The 17,277-nt window shown below is 48.0% G+C and overlaps 1 protein-coding gene across 2 annotated transcripts in view; it reads left to right on the top strand.

The window, feature by feature from the left end:
- The first annotated feature begins 8,429 nt into the window (after positions 1-8,429).
- The window catches only part of SFXN1 (sideroflexin 1), a 47,363-nt gene continuing 38,515 nt past the window's right edge, over positions 8,430-17,277 (top strand). Inside the window, exon 1 of one of the 2 annotated variants that reach the window (XM_087429397.1) lies at positions 8,430-8,449. The gene's annotated coding sequence lies outside the window, so the exon portion shown is untranslated. Of the gene's footprint in view, positions 8,450-11,255; positions 11,360-17,277 lie in introns of those variants that run through there. The other variant, XM_087429396.1, reaches the window with a different exon arrangement.

Genomic DNA, 17,277 nt, shown 5'->3' with positions numbered 1-17,277 from the left:
CAAAAAACAACGAAAAAAAGAAAGTCTATTCCATCGTGCCAGTTTCCTGGGAATTAGATGAGTCTGTTTTAAATGAACCTCAGTGAGGGATGCTACACACAGTTGTACAGTCTGTGCACTGCACAAAAATGCCCCTGGCCAAGGAAGTGAGAGGGAGCTAGAATCCAGCGGGGGCTCTGCTTACAAGCTGGGTCGGTCTCTTTGTGACTCATCTAGCAGAGAGGGTGACCTTTTGTAATCCCTACAAAGGCACTGTACATGCCAGCTGGAGCCCTGAGTCTCAGTCTGATCAACATTCTTACCAGAAACTCACATACCAACTCAAAGGTTCCTCTGCAGCCTCAGCTTTTAGGAGAATCCTGAGGCTGTTTTGTCTGCCTTCCCCTCTACCTGGAATGCTCTTCCCCAAACCTCTGCATGGCTCCTTGCCTCCCTTCATTCAGGTCTCTGCTCCAACGTCACCTCCGTGGAGAGGGCTTCCCTGAACACCCCCTGTAAAATAGCCCGCCATCATCGCCTTGCTCTGTCCTCTTACCCAGCTTTCGTCACTCCACTTCTCACTCCCTGAGACCTTGTACGTCTTGGTTTGTTGTCCGTCTCCACCCTTGGAACGTAAGCCCCATGAGGGGAGGACTCAGTCTCTCGCCCTGATACCCGTCCAGTGCGGGCACAGAGTAGGTCTTCCGTAAATTCATGCTGGATGGATGAATGATCGGACCTGAGGAGCAAGCAGGGCATTGTGTTCTTCTCGGAAGAGTTCAAGTCAGGGAACAGCAAGTGCCTAACCAGAGCAAAAAGAAATGTGAAGTATTATTCCTTCCTCATTTCTGCCCTATTGTGTTAAGATTAATTTGACTAATGAACCAGTTCCTTAAAACCCATAATGGAGTGACTCAGCTTTCTTGGAATAATCAACACTGTATTTAGCCTCCAGGACCCATTTAAGACATAATTGGCTTCCAAGTGATATGTAGCGTTGCTTTATTTTTAAACAAACAGCCAATTCACGATGTGTTTTTCAGATGCCTTGTGCATGAGACACACTGGGCTTTTGCTCCCAAACAAGGATACTTTTAGGATCATTGTCTGCATATCAGAGGAACAGGAGTCCAGGGCCATCTACACGCTGACCGCCACTAAGGGGCGGAGGGCTGGCAACTCCGCAGTCACCGCTGAGATCCTGAGGGAAACCCCTGCGCCTGAGGCCGGGAGGGGCGGCTCTGAGTCAACTGCAGGCGATTCTGATTCTGTCATTTCCTTGGTGTTCGGTCCAGCCCTTTATTGCAGTGGTTCCATCCCTGGCTGCACAGTGAAGCTTTAAAAATCCAGATTCCAGGTCCCACCTTTTAAGTTTCTGGTATAATTTGTCTGCGGTGTGGCCTGGGAAATTGGAAAAAAATGGGAGCTTTTCAAAGCTCCCCAGGTGACATAAGCTGCAGCCTGGGTTGCGAGTCGCTGTTTCACAAGGTCCCTCATAGGACTTGGGCAGAGCAGCAGGAAATCGCACGGGCACCTGCACTCTGCCTGCAGAAGTGCCCTTGGTGTCCCTCTTTGTCCACTTTGCCACTTCAGCCTCTCTGCTTTGCTGGCCCCGGGCCCTGGCCCCGTTCTCTCCCCAACCTCTTCAGTGAAGGAGCCGTGAGAATGCTCCCTCCACCCACCCCTCTCCCAGGCAGAATTCCTGCATGCCCTCTAGCTTTACACCCCCACGCCGTCTGGGTGGGAGAGGGCTGCACCTGCCCCTTCTCCGCCCATCCCCACCCCCTAAGATCTACTGCCAGGACAACCCCCTGCCCATCGCTCCCCACACGGGCCCCAGCTTCTCCACTCACACCCAACTGGTCAGGTGTGACCGACCACATACTGTCACACATACTGTTTCCTCTGCAAAGAATGTCATTTCCAGCCTCTGCATCTCACTTTCTCCTCCTTGTCCCTTGAGCCCTGGTCCATCTATCACCTCTGCCGAGAGCTCTTCTCTGACACAGACCCAGAAGGAGCCCATCGGTCCTTCCTCTGGGCTCCATGACTGCTGCTTAGCCCTCCCGGCCCCTGCCCACGTTGTGCCCTCTGCCTCATGGGACCCTGAGTGTCCTGCTGGCAGGACTGTGTCTAACTCGCCTCAGGGCCTGAGGGACCCTCATGGGCCCCCACCCCACACAGCACCAGAGGACCCGCTGAGTGAGCAAAAAAACGGTTGGGAGAGCAGGGAGGTCTGGAGGTTTGCCTTGCGTTACAGGTGAATCCGTGTTCCGGCTATAAGCAGTAATTTATCATTTTCATTTTTAACCTTCCAAAGTGAAAAATATCAGAATGCAGGTTTTGCATGACAAAGCTTTATGTGCAAGGAGCAAATTAAGGAACAGTGGCCTGAATCCAGACCACAGACATCTTTTGATTGCCTTACCTTGTGTTTAAAGTAATAACTTAGTTATCAGCAGGCAAAAATTAGGAAGTTCTACATATTTTACAAATTTCTGGCTTCTCTCGAAACAAATCAGAAGATGTGGTCACAGAAGCCCACAGTCCCATGGCAACAACTCGCTGGGCTGGGCAGACCCTGCCCCTCTGGTGGGTGCGCCCTCTCCACTTGGCTCAGCCCCACGCCCTCTGCTGCTCCCACCACCACGGCCTGGCTGACCCTTGATGGCCTCTGAGCGCCAACCCCGGGGGCACCAAGCTTGTGCATGGCAATGAACACACACTCCACCATGCCCTGTGGTGTTCAGAGCGTTCAACTCGGAGTCAGTCACAGCAGCTGTGTGGCATTAGGCGCATTACTTCACAACTCTGAGCCTCCTTCCCTGCCTTCCAGCAGCTCCCAGACAAGAAGAGGAGACAGACCAAGATCGCAGAAATATATGTGGTGAAATCAGTGCTTTAACAACATTAATACCAAAGCATGATTAATACCAAAATGTGCACCCAATGGAAGGTACAAGAAAGTGCCCGGGAAATGGAAGGACAGCTTCCAGGAGGAGGTGTCTTTTGAGCCAGGCTTTGAAGGATGTGTAGCAGTTTGTCCAGGAATCAAGACTCTCTGGGGAAAGGCATTCTAGGCAAAGTTTGTGCAAACGCAAAAGAGGAGCAAACAGTGTGACACACTCTGGAAGCAGTGAGCGGCAGATGCGCCTGCAGCGGGGTGTAGGGCAGGAGGGGAAACTGAGTGGAGGTTGAGATCCATACCAAAGAGCCTTGAATGCCATCCCAGGGAGGCTGCACTTTATCGGGAGGGTAAGAAGGGGGTCTCAGGTGGGAGGGACTGAGCTTCCTGTCTGGAAAGATCACTCTGGGGCAGAGCTTATGGGGCAGAGCACATCCACCAAACACTGAGAACTAAGTGCAAAGAAATAACTGCTCTTCTATCCATAAAGAGTTTGTATATGAATGTTCATAGCAGCTTTGCTCATAATAACAGAAGACTGGAAACACCAAATGTCCATCAACTGAGAAATGAACACGAAAAGTTGAGGTCTATTCATATAAAGCAGAATTCTACACAACGAGGAAATCCAACTACAACTAAATCCAACAACATAGATAAATCTCAAAAACATGCTGAAAGAAGCCAGACACACATGCAAAAGTGTCTCCTGCAGGATTCCATTTAGAGGAAGCTCCAGAACAGACAAAACTAATTCGTGAGAGAAATCATAGAAAGCAGGTGATAGAAATCAGGGTAACGTTTGGAGTGGGAGTGTATCGACTGAGAAAGGGCATTCTGGAACTTTCTGGGGTGACTTGGTTCTCCATTATCTGTATGTGCGGGGGGCAGAGCTCATGCCCTCTACAGAAAAGGCCAGATGTCGCCCTGGCACGTGACCTTGGCTCAGCCAATCAGACGCGCCTTCCCGGAGAGTGGGGAATCCATTCTGGTGGCAGCTGCAGCCAGCAGTTCCAGAGCAGGAGTGACTCCTGGGCAAGCCACAGTGTCTGATGGTCAGGGGTGGAGGCCACAGGGTCCTCACCACAGCAGTGCTATGACCCATAACAGGCCATAGCACTGCTGGACCTTCCTGGTAAAGAACTCCCAGTAAACCCATATGTCTCGTTCACTGTCTCCGGGTCTTTTCTTCTGTCTCTCAGCAGGGGTAACTGTGGCAGGCACTGTTCAAGGAGCTGAGAATTCAGTGGAAGATAAGTCAGACAGGATCCTTGCCCTTATAGCTGAAGAGAGAGAGAAAAAACAATTCAACAAATAAATAAACCAGGTAACTTTGGATAGTGACAGTGCAGTAAAAGAGTGATGAATGATAAGGTCCAATATGAGTGGGAGGGGCTACTCCAAACAGGTGGTCAAGGAAAGCTTCTCTGAGGAGGTGACATTTGACCTGACAGGATTCCAGGTACAGGAAATAGCATATGGAAAGGCCCTGAGGTAGGAATAAGTTGGCCTATTCAGGAGTCAGAAAGTTTGGTGATATTAACACGAACAAGGGGGAGAGCAGCATATGGTGAAACTGGAGAAACAGGACAGGACAGGTCATGAGGGTGCATAGGCCATGAGGAAGAGTTCAAACTTTATTCTAAGTAAAACTGGGAGCTGTAGGGGCACTAGCCGGTGGTGCCCCTTTAAGCCACGTGTCCTTTGAGGCTCCTTTCTGGGCTACACTCCAGCACTCATGGTGATAACAGTCCTGGGCTTGGCTAAACCAGGTGTTTCCTCGTGGGAGAGTTACACAGAGAACCTCGTGGTCTGAGGGAACACAGGGGGCCTCCAGGGGGCTCTGGTCCTTGGGGTGCAGGTTATACAGGGACAGTCCCCCTCGGCAAACATGCAGCCTTTGTTCCTCTGCCTACTTAAGCAAGCTTCTCTCAGGGGACAGTTGCGGGTGCACTTCTCCCATCCAGCCGGCCGCCACTGGACCTTCCCTGTAAGGAACTCCCAGTAAAGCCATAAGTCTCGTTCACTGTCTCTGGGTCTTTTCTTCGCCTCTCAGCAGGCTGATCTGTGCACTGCTCGCCCAGCTGGGCTGGTGGCGGAACAGGAGCCATTGAGGATTTTAAAGCAGGGATGACATGATCTGATTCACACCTTCAAAAGATCGGGGATGGATTGTTAGAGACAAGAGTGACAGTGGAGATGTAAAGTGAAGTAGGAGCAGTGAGATGTTTGGTCTTATGTGTCAACTGGGCTAGGCTAGAGGCCCAGTTATTCAATCAAACGCTAGGTGCTGCTGTGAAGGTGTTTTGTTGACGTGGTTAACATCTACAATCAGTTGATTTTACATAAAGAAGACTGTCCTTGATAATGTAGTGGGCCTCATCCAATCAGTTGAAGGCCTTAAGAGCAAAAACTGATTTTCCTGAAGAATTCAGCCTCTCGAGACTGCAGCCTTAACTCCTGTCTGAGTTTCTAGCCTGCTGGCCAGCCCTACAAATTTCAGGCTTGCCAGGCCCCACAATCATGTGAGCCAATTCCTTACCAGAAATCTCTCAATAGATAGATAGATGATAGATAGGTAGGTAGGTAGATAGATAGATAGATAGATAGATAGATAGATAGATAGGTGGGTGGATGGATTGATGGATGGGTGGGTGGATGGATAGAGAGAGAGAGGATAGAGAGAGAGAGATGGATAGAGAGAAAGATAGATGATAGATAGATAGATAGATAGATAGATAGATAGATAGATAGATAGATAGATTAAAGATAGATAGATGGATAGATAGACAAATAGGGATAGAGACAAAGACATATTCTATTGGTTCTGTTTCTTTAGTGAACCCTGATGGATATAAGTAGCTAACCCCTCAGGGTTTCTGTGAGGACTAGAGAAGATGTTTGTGAGAGTGACTACTCTGTGCCCAGTTCACAGTGGGCACTCAATTATTACTACTCCCCTACCTTCCTTCTATAAGGTTCTGCTGAGTTGCTGGACCCAGAATCTCCAGATCTTCCCCTCTCCTGAGAAAAACACAAATCAAATGCACCTGAGTGGATAGTGGGAAAAGAGTCCCCTCACCAGGTTGAGTGGACGATGATACGGCCACTCAACGGAAAGTTCTACAGTCATTCAAATGACAAAGGACCCTCCCCCCGTGGTCTGCCCCCACCACGCTCCCCGCCACTCGCCCTGCTTTGTTTATGGATAGGGTTTACCACCACCATGTGCAGTCCTCATTCACTGTTTATTGTCTGTCACCCCCTCCTAGAATGTCAGTTGCACGAGGGCAGGGGTTAAATTTGTTCCTTTCAGTGTAGAATCCCCAGCACCTGCAACAATTACCAATGTATAATTGGTGTCCAATAAGCATTTATTGAATAAAAGCATGAATGAATGAATAATGAAGATTATAATGCAACCCGAGAAAATGTTTATGAAATATAACTTCAACTGAAGAAAGCAGATCATAAAATATGTGCATCATGATTCTAACCACATATTCAGCAAAAAAATATCCTAACTCCACCACATGTCCTGCATCGTGCTGGACACTGGGGATAGAAAGTTGAAGATCAAGTTTCTTATTTTAAAGGGTTCACGGTATAGAGAAAAGACAGGTCAGTAAAACTATGGTTAAATGCCATGAGGGAAGTGCCCGCAGAGATTTATGAAGCGCTGTGGGAGCCGCCACGCTGGAACCCTAATGACAACAGCTCAATCATCAAGGCTCGCAGTGGGACAGGCGCCCTGCCTGTCCTGGCAAATATCTCATCTCGGTCATCTTCACAACAGCCCCGGGGGCAGGCGGTAGCCTTTTCCCTACTTGAGAGAGAGAGAACCCAGGCACAGAGAGGTTAAGGGACTCATTGTTTAGAGACTTACAGCAAATCAGGGCAGAGGTGGGGTCAGAGCCAGGTTGGTCCCTCCGGAGCCCGTGCTCTAAGCACTGGGCCCCATGCTGCCAGGTCTTCCTTACCGAGAGCTGCAGCTGCAACTCACCACAGGACGAACAAAGTTTTGATGGGTTAGAAAAGAAGAGGAAACACTGGAAGGAAGCATGCTAAAAATCGAACAGGAATGTTGCTGTGGAGTGGCGTGGAGTGTGAACATGAACTTTTCTGTACTTTTCAAATTCACATGATTACGTATTTTTTTTACCACTAAAAATAACTTTGTGAATATAATCTGAAATTTAACGATTTCACTAAAAGGTTCATTTAAAAAAATTGATTCTCACTGAATGCCCTGTTCTACCACGAGGAAACCTTCATCTTATGATATATTCAGCAAGATCTTTCTTCAGCTCACTGAACGTGGACTGTGCTCAGAAATGTTCCCCATCTTTGCTGACTTAAGCATTGGTTTGTTTTTGCTGTGCCCTGAAGGGCTCAAAGTCCATATTAAAATGCAAGGGTTTTGCAACCTTTGTCAGTGCAAGCCTAGCAAGAATTCCCAAGCACTCAGTTTTCTTATCAACAAAGCTGAAAAATACTGAAAGATGTTTGTTTAAACCAGTGGTGGGAACACATGCAGACACTTGCTTTTTATTCTTCAATCCTCAGCTCCTTTCTTCTTCCTTTATCTGCCTCTTCTTCCTACTTTTTCAAATTTAGCTGTACTCAACTCAGAAGTCACCACCTCTGTGAACCTCCACAGCCAGTCAGGGGTAGAAATCTAACTCGCAAGAGCTTATACTTAAAAAAAAAAAAAGTGTATGTGGGTGGATTTATTGGCTCCCATAACTGGAAGCCCAGGGACAGATCTCGCTTCAGGACTGGCTGAGCCCAGGGCCTGAAATGATGTCATCCTAACTCTGTCTCTCTTGCATCTTTCAGCTTTGTTTCACTTCTGCAGACTGGGGAAAAGAGCAGCCTGGCAGCCCCTGATCTACCTTCTCCCAGTTTAGCAATCCCAATGGGGGTAGGGGAGGGGATGACTTCTCTTTCTCAGTGTCTACATATAAATTCAGGGCTGGATTCTGTTTGGCCCAGCTTGGGTCACAGACCCACCCCTGTGGCAGGCATGAGAAGATCAAGGCCCATGACAGACCATCTGACCAGCATCAAATGCTGTAAGGGAGGGGAGCACTCCTAAAGAAATTGGAATGCTTGGCAAAAAAAACATAGGTGACAGAATTTTTGAAAAATGATGTCCCCAATTCTTGACCTGTCTGTATATCTACACCTATTTACAATGTCACTATGTAGCTCCTCCCATCAAGAGATAAAGTCTATTTTTCCCTGAATCTGGGCTGGTCTTGTGACTTGGTTTGACCAATAGGATGGAGTAGAAGTGAAAGTATGCCAGTTCCAAGCCTTGGCCTCAAGAGACCTTGAGTCTTTCTGTCTCTCTCTGTCTCTGTGTGTGTCTCTCTCTCACATCTCTCTCCCTCCCACCCCCCTGCCTTTGCCATGTGAACATGTCCAGGTTCACCTGCTGGAGGAATGAGACACGAAACAGAGCCAAGTAGGTCCATTTATCCCAGCTGAGGCCCCAGGCACGTGAGAGAGCTCTACCAAGATCCACAAAGCCACCCATAGCCCACAACTGACCACAGACACGTGAGTAAGCCTTTGTGGGAGATCAAGATTTGGCCACCCTGAAATCTATCTCTTTACCTTGGTTGTTTTCTCTAGAGACATTTGACCTCCCCCACTAACTGCCTAAAGAATTTGACATGGTGGCTCCTTTCTGGAACAGATCTATCACGATGGCTATAAAGATAACGTAGGGTAAATGTTACAATAGGAAAGGCACCAACAAGCCCCTCTTATCAGAAGTTCTGTCTCTCTGGCCACATTCTCTGGATGACCCTGCAAAGAGTTGCCAGACAATCATTTACATTTATAAGGGAAATCTCCATTTGTAAAGGTATCTCCCTCTCTGTTTGGAGAAGAGAGGGGGATGAGCTCATTTCTAGTGACTTGTCAACGTGGAAGGTGAGGCCTTGAGCTACATAATAAACCTTACTCTTGTTTACTGTGCTTTAGTGGTAATCTCCTGTTACTGACTCCCCCCACCGCCAAAATCCTCCTTTGTCATTGGCTGAAAAAGATATTTAAGACGAGAATTTCTGCTATTGTGTTGAGAAACGCAGTGTCCCTGCTTTCTCCCATGTATACATGTTATTAAACTTGGTATTATTTTCTCCTGCTAACCTGTCTTGTTGATTATTTGGCCAGTGGGAAGAACCTTAAGGGAAAGGGCAGGGGGGATTCTCCCTCTTCCCCCGACACCTTGCAGAGCCCAGCTCAGATCGGCAGAACTGCCAGCCAACCTATAGACCCGGGAACAAAAATAAGTGTTTATTGTTGTATACTCCTGGGGTTTTGTGGTTGTGCTGTAGCATTATTGTGGCAGCAGATCACTGATACACTGTCTATCTACTACATGTTTCTTGCATCCCCATTCTGCAGGCAGAGTTTGTTAACCCCTGCTCTCATAACACTTAGTATATAGCTCATATTATACTGTTGCGATTTTTATATTGAATTGTAATCATTTGTTTACATGTCTATCTCCTTGCCAATAAGCTCTTTGAGAAAGGAAACTTTTTTAAATGCTTTTAAGCCAACACTTTGCACAGGGTGTGGCACAGAGCAGGAACTGGTTAACATTCACAGGAGGTCTGAGCACGAGGAGTGCCGCAAAACTGTGAAACCTCTGCTGAGTGCCTAAATTACTAGCCAGGTTCAATATCTTTTCTTACGTACTGGGGCCATTTGTTTTTCCTTCTCGGTGAATTCCCTGTATTCATATTTTTTCTATTGGTTTGTTTCTCTTTCTTATAATTTTTAAATTTCTTTTCTAAGTCCTTATTCTCAGGGAGTTTACTTTTTTATTTCTCCCCATAGGCCCAGTACAGAGTTGTATATTTTAGTTGTAAGTCCTAGTTCTTCTCCGTGAGCCACCGCCACAGCACGGCTACTGACAGATGGGTGGTGTGGTTCCACACCCAGGAACTGAACCCGGGCTGCCAAAGCAGAGCACGCTGAACTTAAACCCATAGGCCACCAGGGCTGGCTCTGTAAATGTTTTTTATATTGTCTGGATATGTTTTCTTTACCAGATACATGTGTTGAAAACATTTCCTCCCAGTCTGTGAATTCTTTCACTTCTATTATGATGTCATTGATGAGCAGGAATTTTTGAGTTTTACTGAGGCTTAACTTTTCAATCTTTCCTTTATATTTTGTACTTTTTGTGTTTATTAAAGAAATGCCTCCTTATTTCAGGGCCGTAAACATACCCTCCTGTATTGTCTGATAAAAATTTGGGAATTTTGTTTTTCATATTTGGGTCTTTAATCCAACTGGAGTTGAGTTTGTGGTATAAGGCAGGGATTCAATGGCCCCAGGATCATTTAATGAATAGTGAACCTTCTCCCTGACCTGGGATGCCAGCTCACAGCAGGTTTTTCTGTGTGCAGGGGCCCTGTCCGGTGTCTCTCTTTGGCTGTACTAAGCTATTTGTTGATCCCTGTACGAAGCACTGCCTCTCATAACAAGTTTTATATTTATAGGGCGAGTCAGTCCACTTTGCTCTTTTTCTTCACAATTGTTTTGGCTATTTCTGGCTCTTTATTTTTCCATATACATTTTACAGTCACCTTGTCAAGTTACATGCACACAGTCTTATACACACTAGAGTTTGTCAGAATTTTGTTTGGAGTTGCATTAAATTTATAGGTTAATTTAGGGAGAATTTACAACTTTAAAAATGGAGTCTTCCTATCCATGAACATAATGTAATTCACCATTAATTAGATTTCATCTGCCTTCACAATATGCCCAGAGGCCAATAGTTCTCACCCCCTCCACTGTTACAAATCTGTGCAGACATCCATCGTCTCTCCTCTGATTGGTTAACCCCGCCTCTTTCCGCCTCCACGTCATCTCCCCTATAGCCTGTTCTCCCCACAGCAGCCAGTGATTCTTTTTAAGACATAAATCGGGTCGTGGCGCTTGTACCACCTAAAATCGTCTTGTAGCGCCAGTGGTGCGCAAGTCCACACTTTGGGAAACTCTGGTTTAAATGAATAAATGAGTGAGTGAGTGAGTGAGTGAGTGAATATGCTGTCTGCATGCAAGCCCCTGGGAAGAAAGAAATGATGAAGGAAGGGGTAGTTCCCTCGGGGAAACCAGAATGGAACACAGCGGCCTTGGCCTGGCCAGAGCCCCGCACCGTGAGCGTGAACTGGGGAGTTCACGACGCAGACGCGGAGCGGGCGAGGAGCCACAAGCCAACGCGCGGGCCCGGGGGCGCGCCGGACAGAGGGGAGGCCGGGCCGGGAGCTCGGCGACGCGCGCCCGCCCAGCCCCGCCGCGCGGCTCCCTGCGCACGGGGGCGCGCTCCGAGGGCGCGCTCCGGGCGGCGGCGCGCGGGGCCGCCGTGGCGGGAGAGGGGCTTCCGGTGGCGGCCGGGGCGGCGCTGAGCGGGGCTGCGAGCGGCGCGGCGGCGGCCGGGGAGCGGTGAGTCGCGGCTGGCGGGCCCGGGAGACGCGCGGGGTCCTGGCGGAGGGCGCGGGCGGGAGCGCGCCGCGGGCGGGCTGCAGGGACACGGGGGCTCAGCGGCCGGAAGCCCCATCGCCACGCCCGGGCCGCCCCGGGCCAGGGGTGCCTGCACGCTGGGCCCCCTGCCGTGCCGCTGCCTGACAGCCCCCCACCTGCGGCGGCCTGACCCCCCCTTCCCTAAGCCCCCGCGGTGGGGTGAGTCTCGGCCCCGACGGGAGGGGGTCGCCCATCCACGCCCCCGCGTGCCCGGCCTTGGTGTCCCCGGTGGCCGCGTGATGAAACTCGCCGCGGGGAGGGCACCCAAGATGGCTGCCGCGGGGACAGGCCACCGCGCGGACGGGCGCGAGCGATTGCTAGGTGGCCAGGTGGCACCGACCCCCAAGGCCCTCACACTCAGCTCTTGTCTTCTCTCAGAGCCCCTGCCCTAGAACTCGCAATCTAAGAGAGAGGCAAGTAATCAGACCTTGCATTTCCGTGCTGTCTTCCTTATCTTGCCCACGTGTCACAAGTCTCTAACCTTCCAGAATGACAATAACCACTATATCTACTAAGTGTGGGCAGGTGATTTAGATCCATTTACTTTTACATTCTTCCAGCCTTGTGAAGTACATGGTTTTGCCTTCCTAATCCTGATGAGAAAGCTGAGGCTCAGAGAGGCTGAGTAACCTGCACAAGGTCACACAGCTGGCCTCTGTAGAGTAAGGCCATCTGAGTCTCAGCTTCCTCAAAGATGTTTTTCTTTCACTGTGTTGTCTAAAGTTGCCCCCCTCACTCACATGTGGTTTGTTACCTTACTCCTGTGTGTTTTCTTTAATACCATTTGTCACCAGTTGAAATTGACTGTGTTTACTTGCTTGTTTTATTCTCTCCTTGTGATCAGGGCCTGTTGGGCTTGCTCGCCTCTCTCTCCTCTGCACCCAGCATGTGCCTGCACCAGGTGGACCCTCAATAAATGATGGTTGAGCGCCTGGATGAAAAAGCCCGGCTCTGAGTGCTGTCAGAGCTTGGGCACGTAACCCCTCCACAGGCCACTGCCTTCTGAACCGCTACGGCACTTTGTACTTTTCCCAAAGCCGTCATCTCGCTTCTGCCTCACCTTTAAGTTTTGACTTGAGTCCCTCTAGACTTTCTCTCCTGCCCATCCCCGGTTCACTGAGCTTCTTGCCTGTTCCGGGCATTGTAATAGATGCAGAGGGGGCATGCAGTGGATAAGGAGGCTTTTGCAGCTCTCACGATGCTGGACTCAGACCTGACATATAAGATATATGAGATGAAGGGGAACTCTTTAGGAGGACGAGTGGATGCTCCGCCAAGAAGTTCTGGGACCTCAAGGAGGTCCTTTCTCCCCTCAGGACTGCAGGTGTCTTGCTTGTAAAAATGGTGGTGTTTGGCGTGGAGGATCTGTCAGTTCCTATCCAGCTCTAATATAAAATGCTCTAAGTATGTATTCGGGGGTTAGATTGAGTGCACAGGCTTTTAAGTCCCACGGGCCTTTAGGAAAGGAGCGATATCCGTGGTTGCAGTTGTCGGAGAGGAACTTGTATAGCAAGGGCTGGCCGTAATTCAGCATCAGCAAAATATTTAGAATGCTCTTAATAGTCTGTAAAAGTTTAATGAAATCCACGTGGATGGGTATAGAAAGGTGTCAACTGGGAGGGAACATCCTGTCTCCCTCCTTGCTTCCTGCAAGAAAGCTGAGAGGCCGATCAAAGCAGCAGTGAGCGTTAGAGCAAGTCCACCATCCAACTTCTTTGCTCTCTGATGGCTTAGAATGAAATAGGCATCGACATCCTGCGATGCAAGCCATTGTAGATGCATTCAGTTGGACTGTAATCATGGGTGGAACCAACCTTCTGCTCGAGGTTAAAGGTAAGAAGTCAGTGGCAGTAATTAGTAGTCATTTAAGAAAAGGAAAAGAAAAGGTTGTTTTAAAAAAAGGTTGTTGTCTAGAAAGTGAAAAATTGTTGTATATTACACTTAATTATACAAAGTTCAAAGTTAAGTTTTTAGTTAACTACTATTAACTTGTAAAATATTTGCATAGACAGTATATCTAATCTTTAGGTCGATTCTTTAAAGTGGTGGTAAAATATTCAACTGAAGATGTCCAAAATACTAGTTTGGTAGTATATGGTCATTTCTACAGGCAGATGCCACCATCTCAAGTGGAAGCCATAGAATTTTTTTAAAAAATGAATAAGGGGCCGGCACAGTGGCTCAAGCGGTTAAGTGCGCGCGCTCCGCTGTGGCAGCCCGGGGTTCGCCGGTTCGGATCCCCGGCGCGCACCAACGCACTGCTTGGCAAGCCATGCTGTGGTGGCATCCCATGTAGAGTGGAGGAAGATGGGCACGGATGTTAGCCCAGGGCCAGTCTTCCTCAGCAAAACAAAAAAAAAGGGGGAGGATTGGCAGATGTTAGCACAGGGCTGATCTCCTCACAAAAAAAAAAAAAAAAAAAAATGAATAAGAACTTTACCCATCCTAAGAAATTGATTAAGAAACGCAAAGTTGATCTTAAGGACTGGAATACGAACAATGATTGTATTGTCAGCTGAGTGTTTTAACGTTAATGGAAGAGTGGGCTCTGCATTGTGGGGTGGGAGATGGGGGTGGGGAGGATGGTGGCAGCAAGACAGGCAGAAGGCACTACTTCCCCACGTCCTCCTGATTCTACACAGGCCCCCTGGAATAGAGGAGGGTGTGCAACAGGGAGCCGTTGCTGAGTGGGAATGCCCTTTGAAAGAATCTAGTTCTCTGCACAGGATTCAGCTTTCTGATTTATCGTTTGAGCTCCTGTGTGGCCAAGCCCATAGGAAAGGAATGCTGAGTGTGCAGGAGCAGCCGAAAGGAGTAAATGCGCGGTGTATGGTGCTGGCCCTTGGCACACACGTCCCCTCTGGCCTCCCCAGGGTCAGCAGTGTGAAATAAAGTGAGGCCCAAACACCCCTTCCAGGCTGTGTCATCTTGGGCGAGGCACTTGATTCTCTGAGCAACTACAAAATAGGGGGCATTTTCTTGGAGGGCTGAAGTGAGGATTTAGCAGTCTGATAATGTACGGAAAGCCCAGCGTCTGGTGCATGATGGGCACTCATTCATGTCCCTCGTCAGTGACTTTGACAGGGTGTTTCACAGCCTGGCCCTGACTAAACAAACCAGGGCAGCCAGGCTCTTAACTCTTTCAAACTGCAGTGGTTTTCATCACCAGCAAGTTTCCAGTTTAGTAACTTAATTCTCATTGTTCATCTTTAGCCAGGGTTAAAGATCTTTGTTACTAGGGTCCTGATAAAGCACATTTTCTGCTAACTTGTTGGAAATTTTGGCAAATTCTTTTTTTCCAATAGTTAAGCATTTCCTTGGCATGTATCTAAAAGTTTGAAATTAAGTTTGTCTTGGAGGAAAGTTATTTTTCTTAGACATTTCTGATCATCCTCTTTGGGGAGCTCTGGCAGCCACGCTCCATTCCCTTCCTCCGCCCAGCCCCTACTCCCACCAGCAATGCCTGCACTTACTCGCAGGACTTCAGCCAGTGAGGACGGGACCTTCCACTCACCGAGAACTGGCTTATTAGTAGCAGTCATTACCTTTGTTTAGCATTTCACAATTAATAAAGGGTAAAAAGCCCTCTTGTACACCTCAGCTTGCTCATCCTGCCAGCTCCTTGAGCCAGCTCTTATCTCCATCTTCCAGATGAGAAAATTGAGGCTCAGAGATGTGAAGTGACTTACCCATCGACGTGCCTAGAAAGGAGGTGACAGAGTCAGGACTCCCGTCCAGATTGCATTTGTTAAGGTCCAGTTCTGATTTCATAGGCTGTCAGGGTACGTACTCAGGGACCAGGCCACAGGGCCAGGAGCCTCCCCCGACAGGAACCACCCAGAAGGAACAGGCCCAGCAACCAGCGAGGATGGCCAAGGAGTCATCTCAATATTTATACTGCCCCCCAGGAGGATAAGCATCGTCCCTTAACTGGTAGGGCCTTTGGTTATTATTTAGTTATAATTTTTATATTCTTTCCAACGTAGTGTTTCCCAAACTCACCTAATCGTGGGCTACCGCTGGTGTACTTCCTCAATATCTGATTCCTGGGCCCCGACACAGCTCTCCTGAATCCGAACCTCCAGGGCAGTGCCTTCCAGGTCACAGCCACCTCTCTGGGCAGTGGGGTTCTGGAGCCAGACGACTCTGCTTCCATTCTGGCGCCATCACTTACTGGAGCAAGGTAGCTGACTGCGCTTGTGAACCGAACTGTTAGGAGGGGTAGATGAGATAATGTAAGGAAAGCTCTGAGAATAAGTGGTTGTTATTAAGTAATATCCTAATTTTGTTGATAAAGATAGAGAAATTTGGAGCAGTGGGCTAATGTCTACAAGGCCACAGAGTCATTTGTGGAGCTGGGATTTGAACTCAGATCTGCTCCCTCCACAAACAGTCTCCCAACCTATGCTCACCCCTTGCCTCGTCCCTCCCGTCCAGAGATTCCCAGTCTCAGGACAGTTCAGGAGGTGCAGCCTGGAGCCAGGAATTCAAGTTCAGCTAACCAGCTGGTTCAGGGAACTTATGTGGAAACTATGCTGATCACCATTGCCTAATTGAAGCAGACTGTTAACCAGCCATGAAGGCTTGTGTGTGGTGGGAGGTGGTCCTGGGCCTAGGAGTCAGGGGATGGGCCTTGTCCTTGCATAGCTGTGCACTGTGTGACATTTAACCGACAGGAAGGCAGTGTTGCCCTCCCGGAATTGTTTATGAAGATTGTGCTGTAATTTAAATAATGACTTGACAAAGATGGAGTTAACTAATATTTCCAATAGGCTGATAGTATTTTGCTTTGTTTGTTTTTTTTTAATTTTATTTATTTATTTTTTTTCCCCAAAGCCCCAGTAGATAGTTGTATGTCATAGATGCACATCCTTCTAGTTGCTGTATGTGGGACGCGGCCTCAGCATGGCCGGAGAAGCGGTGCGTCGGTGCGCGCCCGGGATCCGAACCCGGGCCGCCAGCAGCGGACCGTGCGCACTTAACCGCTAAGCCATGGGGCCGGCCCAGGCTGATAGTATTTTGAATAGAGAATCTGTCGTGGCACTCACTTTGGCTTTAAAAGCTTCTAAATTCTGTGACTGAGTTATTATGAATTTCAAAGCAGGTTACTTCATTGAAATAATGGGTATTTTGACAAGTGTGTACAGATTTGGATACCAGAGTCGTTCATGTCACAGTCTTCAATAAGATTTACCTGGGTCAGTAATCTGATAACTCAGTTGAAGACTTCATCAGCAGAGTTGGGTGACGTCCATGCATAATCTCTGTATAGGAAGGGTGTCTTTAAATGTGTTGGGGGAAAGTTAGGCTGTATGCATTAGAATGTGTTTGTTTTTTAACTTACTGTTTACTGTATGTTGGTTCTTTCCAAACCAGGGCCACGCCAGTGTTGTGTACAGGAAAGGCTTTCTTCAGTGGATATTGAATGCGTAAATTAATCTTGTGTGTGGATGAATGAATAACAAGACTTGGAGAAATTTATTTTGATGAGGCGCCATGTTACTATATTTACCCAAAACCTCCAAGAGATTCAATTATAAGTTTTTCTTTCCTTTCTGTCCCCTTTTATAATGTATCAACGTATATAATATGTAAAATAATCTCTTTAGGAATGACTCATTTAAATGCAGTCTAAGGCTGTAATTAATCATGGTCCCAGATAGCTGACATCCTTAGTAAGTGATTTTGTCTTTAAGTGACAAAGCCTTGACTTTGTTTCTTAGCATAAGTGGTGTCAGTCAAACACAGGAAAAAAACATTTTTTAATCCTACTTTTTTCTCACACCAAAAATATATTTTAATACCTTTAAAAGCTAAGTTTTTCTTTAAAATCATTCATG

Source organism: Ceratotherium simum, chromosome 4, assembly GCF_057802395.1.
Source record: "Ceratotherium simum simum isolate JZ-2026a chromosome 4, ASM5780239v1, whole genome shotgun sequence".
Lineage (NCBI taxonomy): Eukaryota > Metazoa > Chordata > Mammalia > Perissodactyla > Rhinocerotidae > Ceratotherium > Ceratotherium simum.
This window is presented reverse-complemented; position numbering and strand designations above follow the sequence as displayed.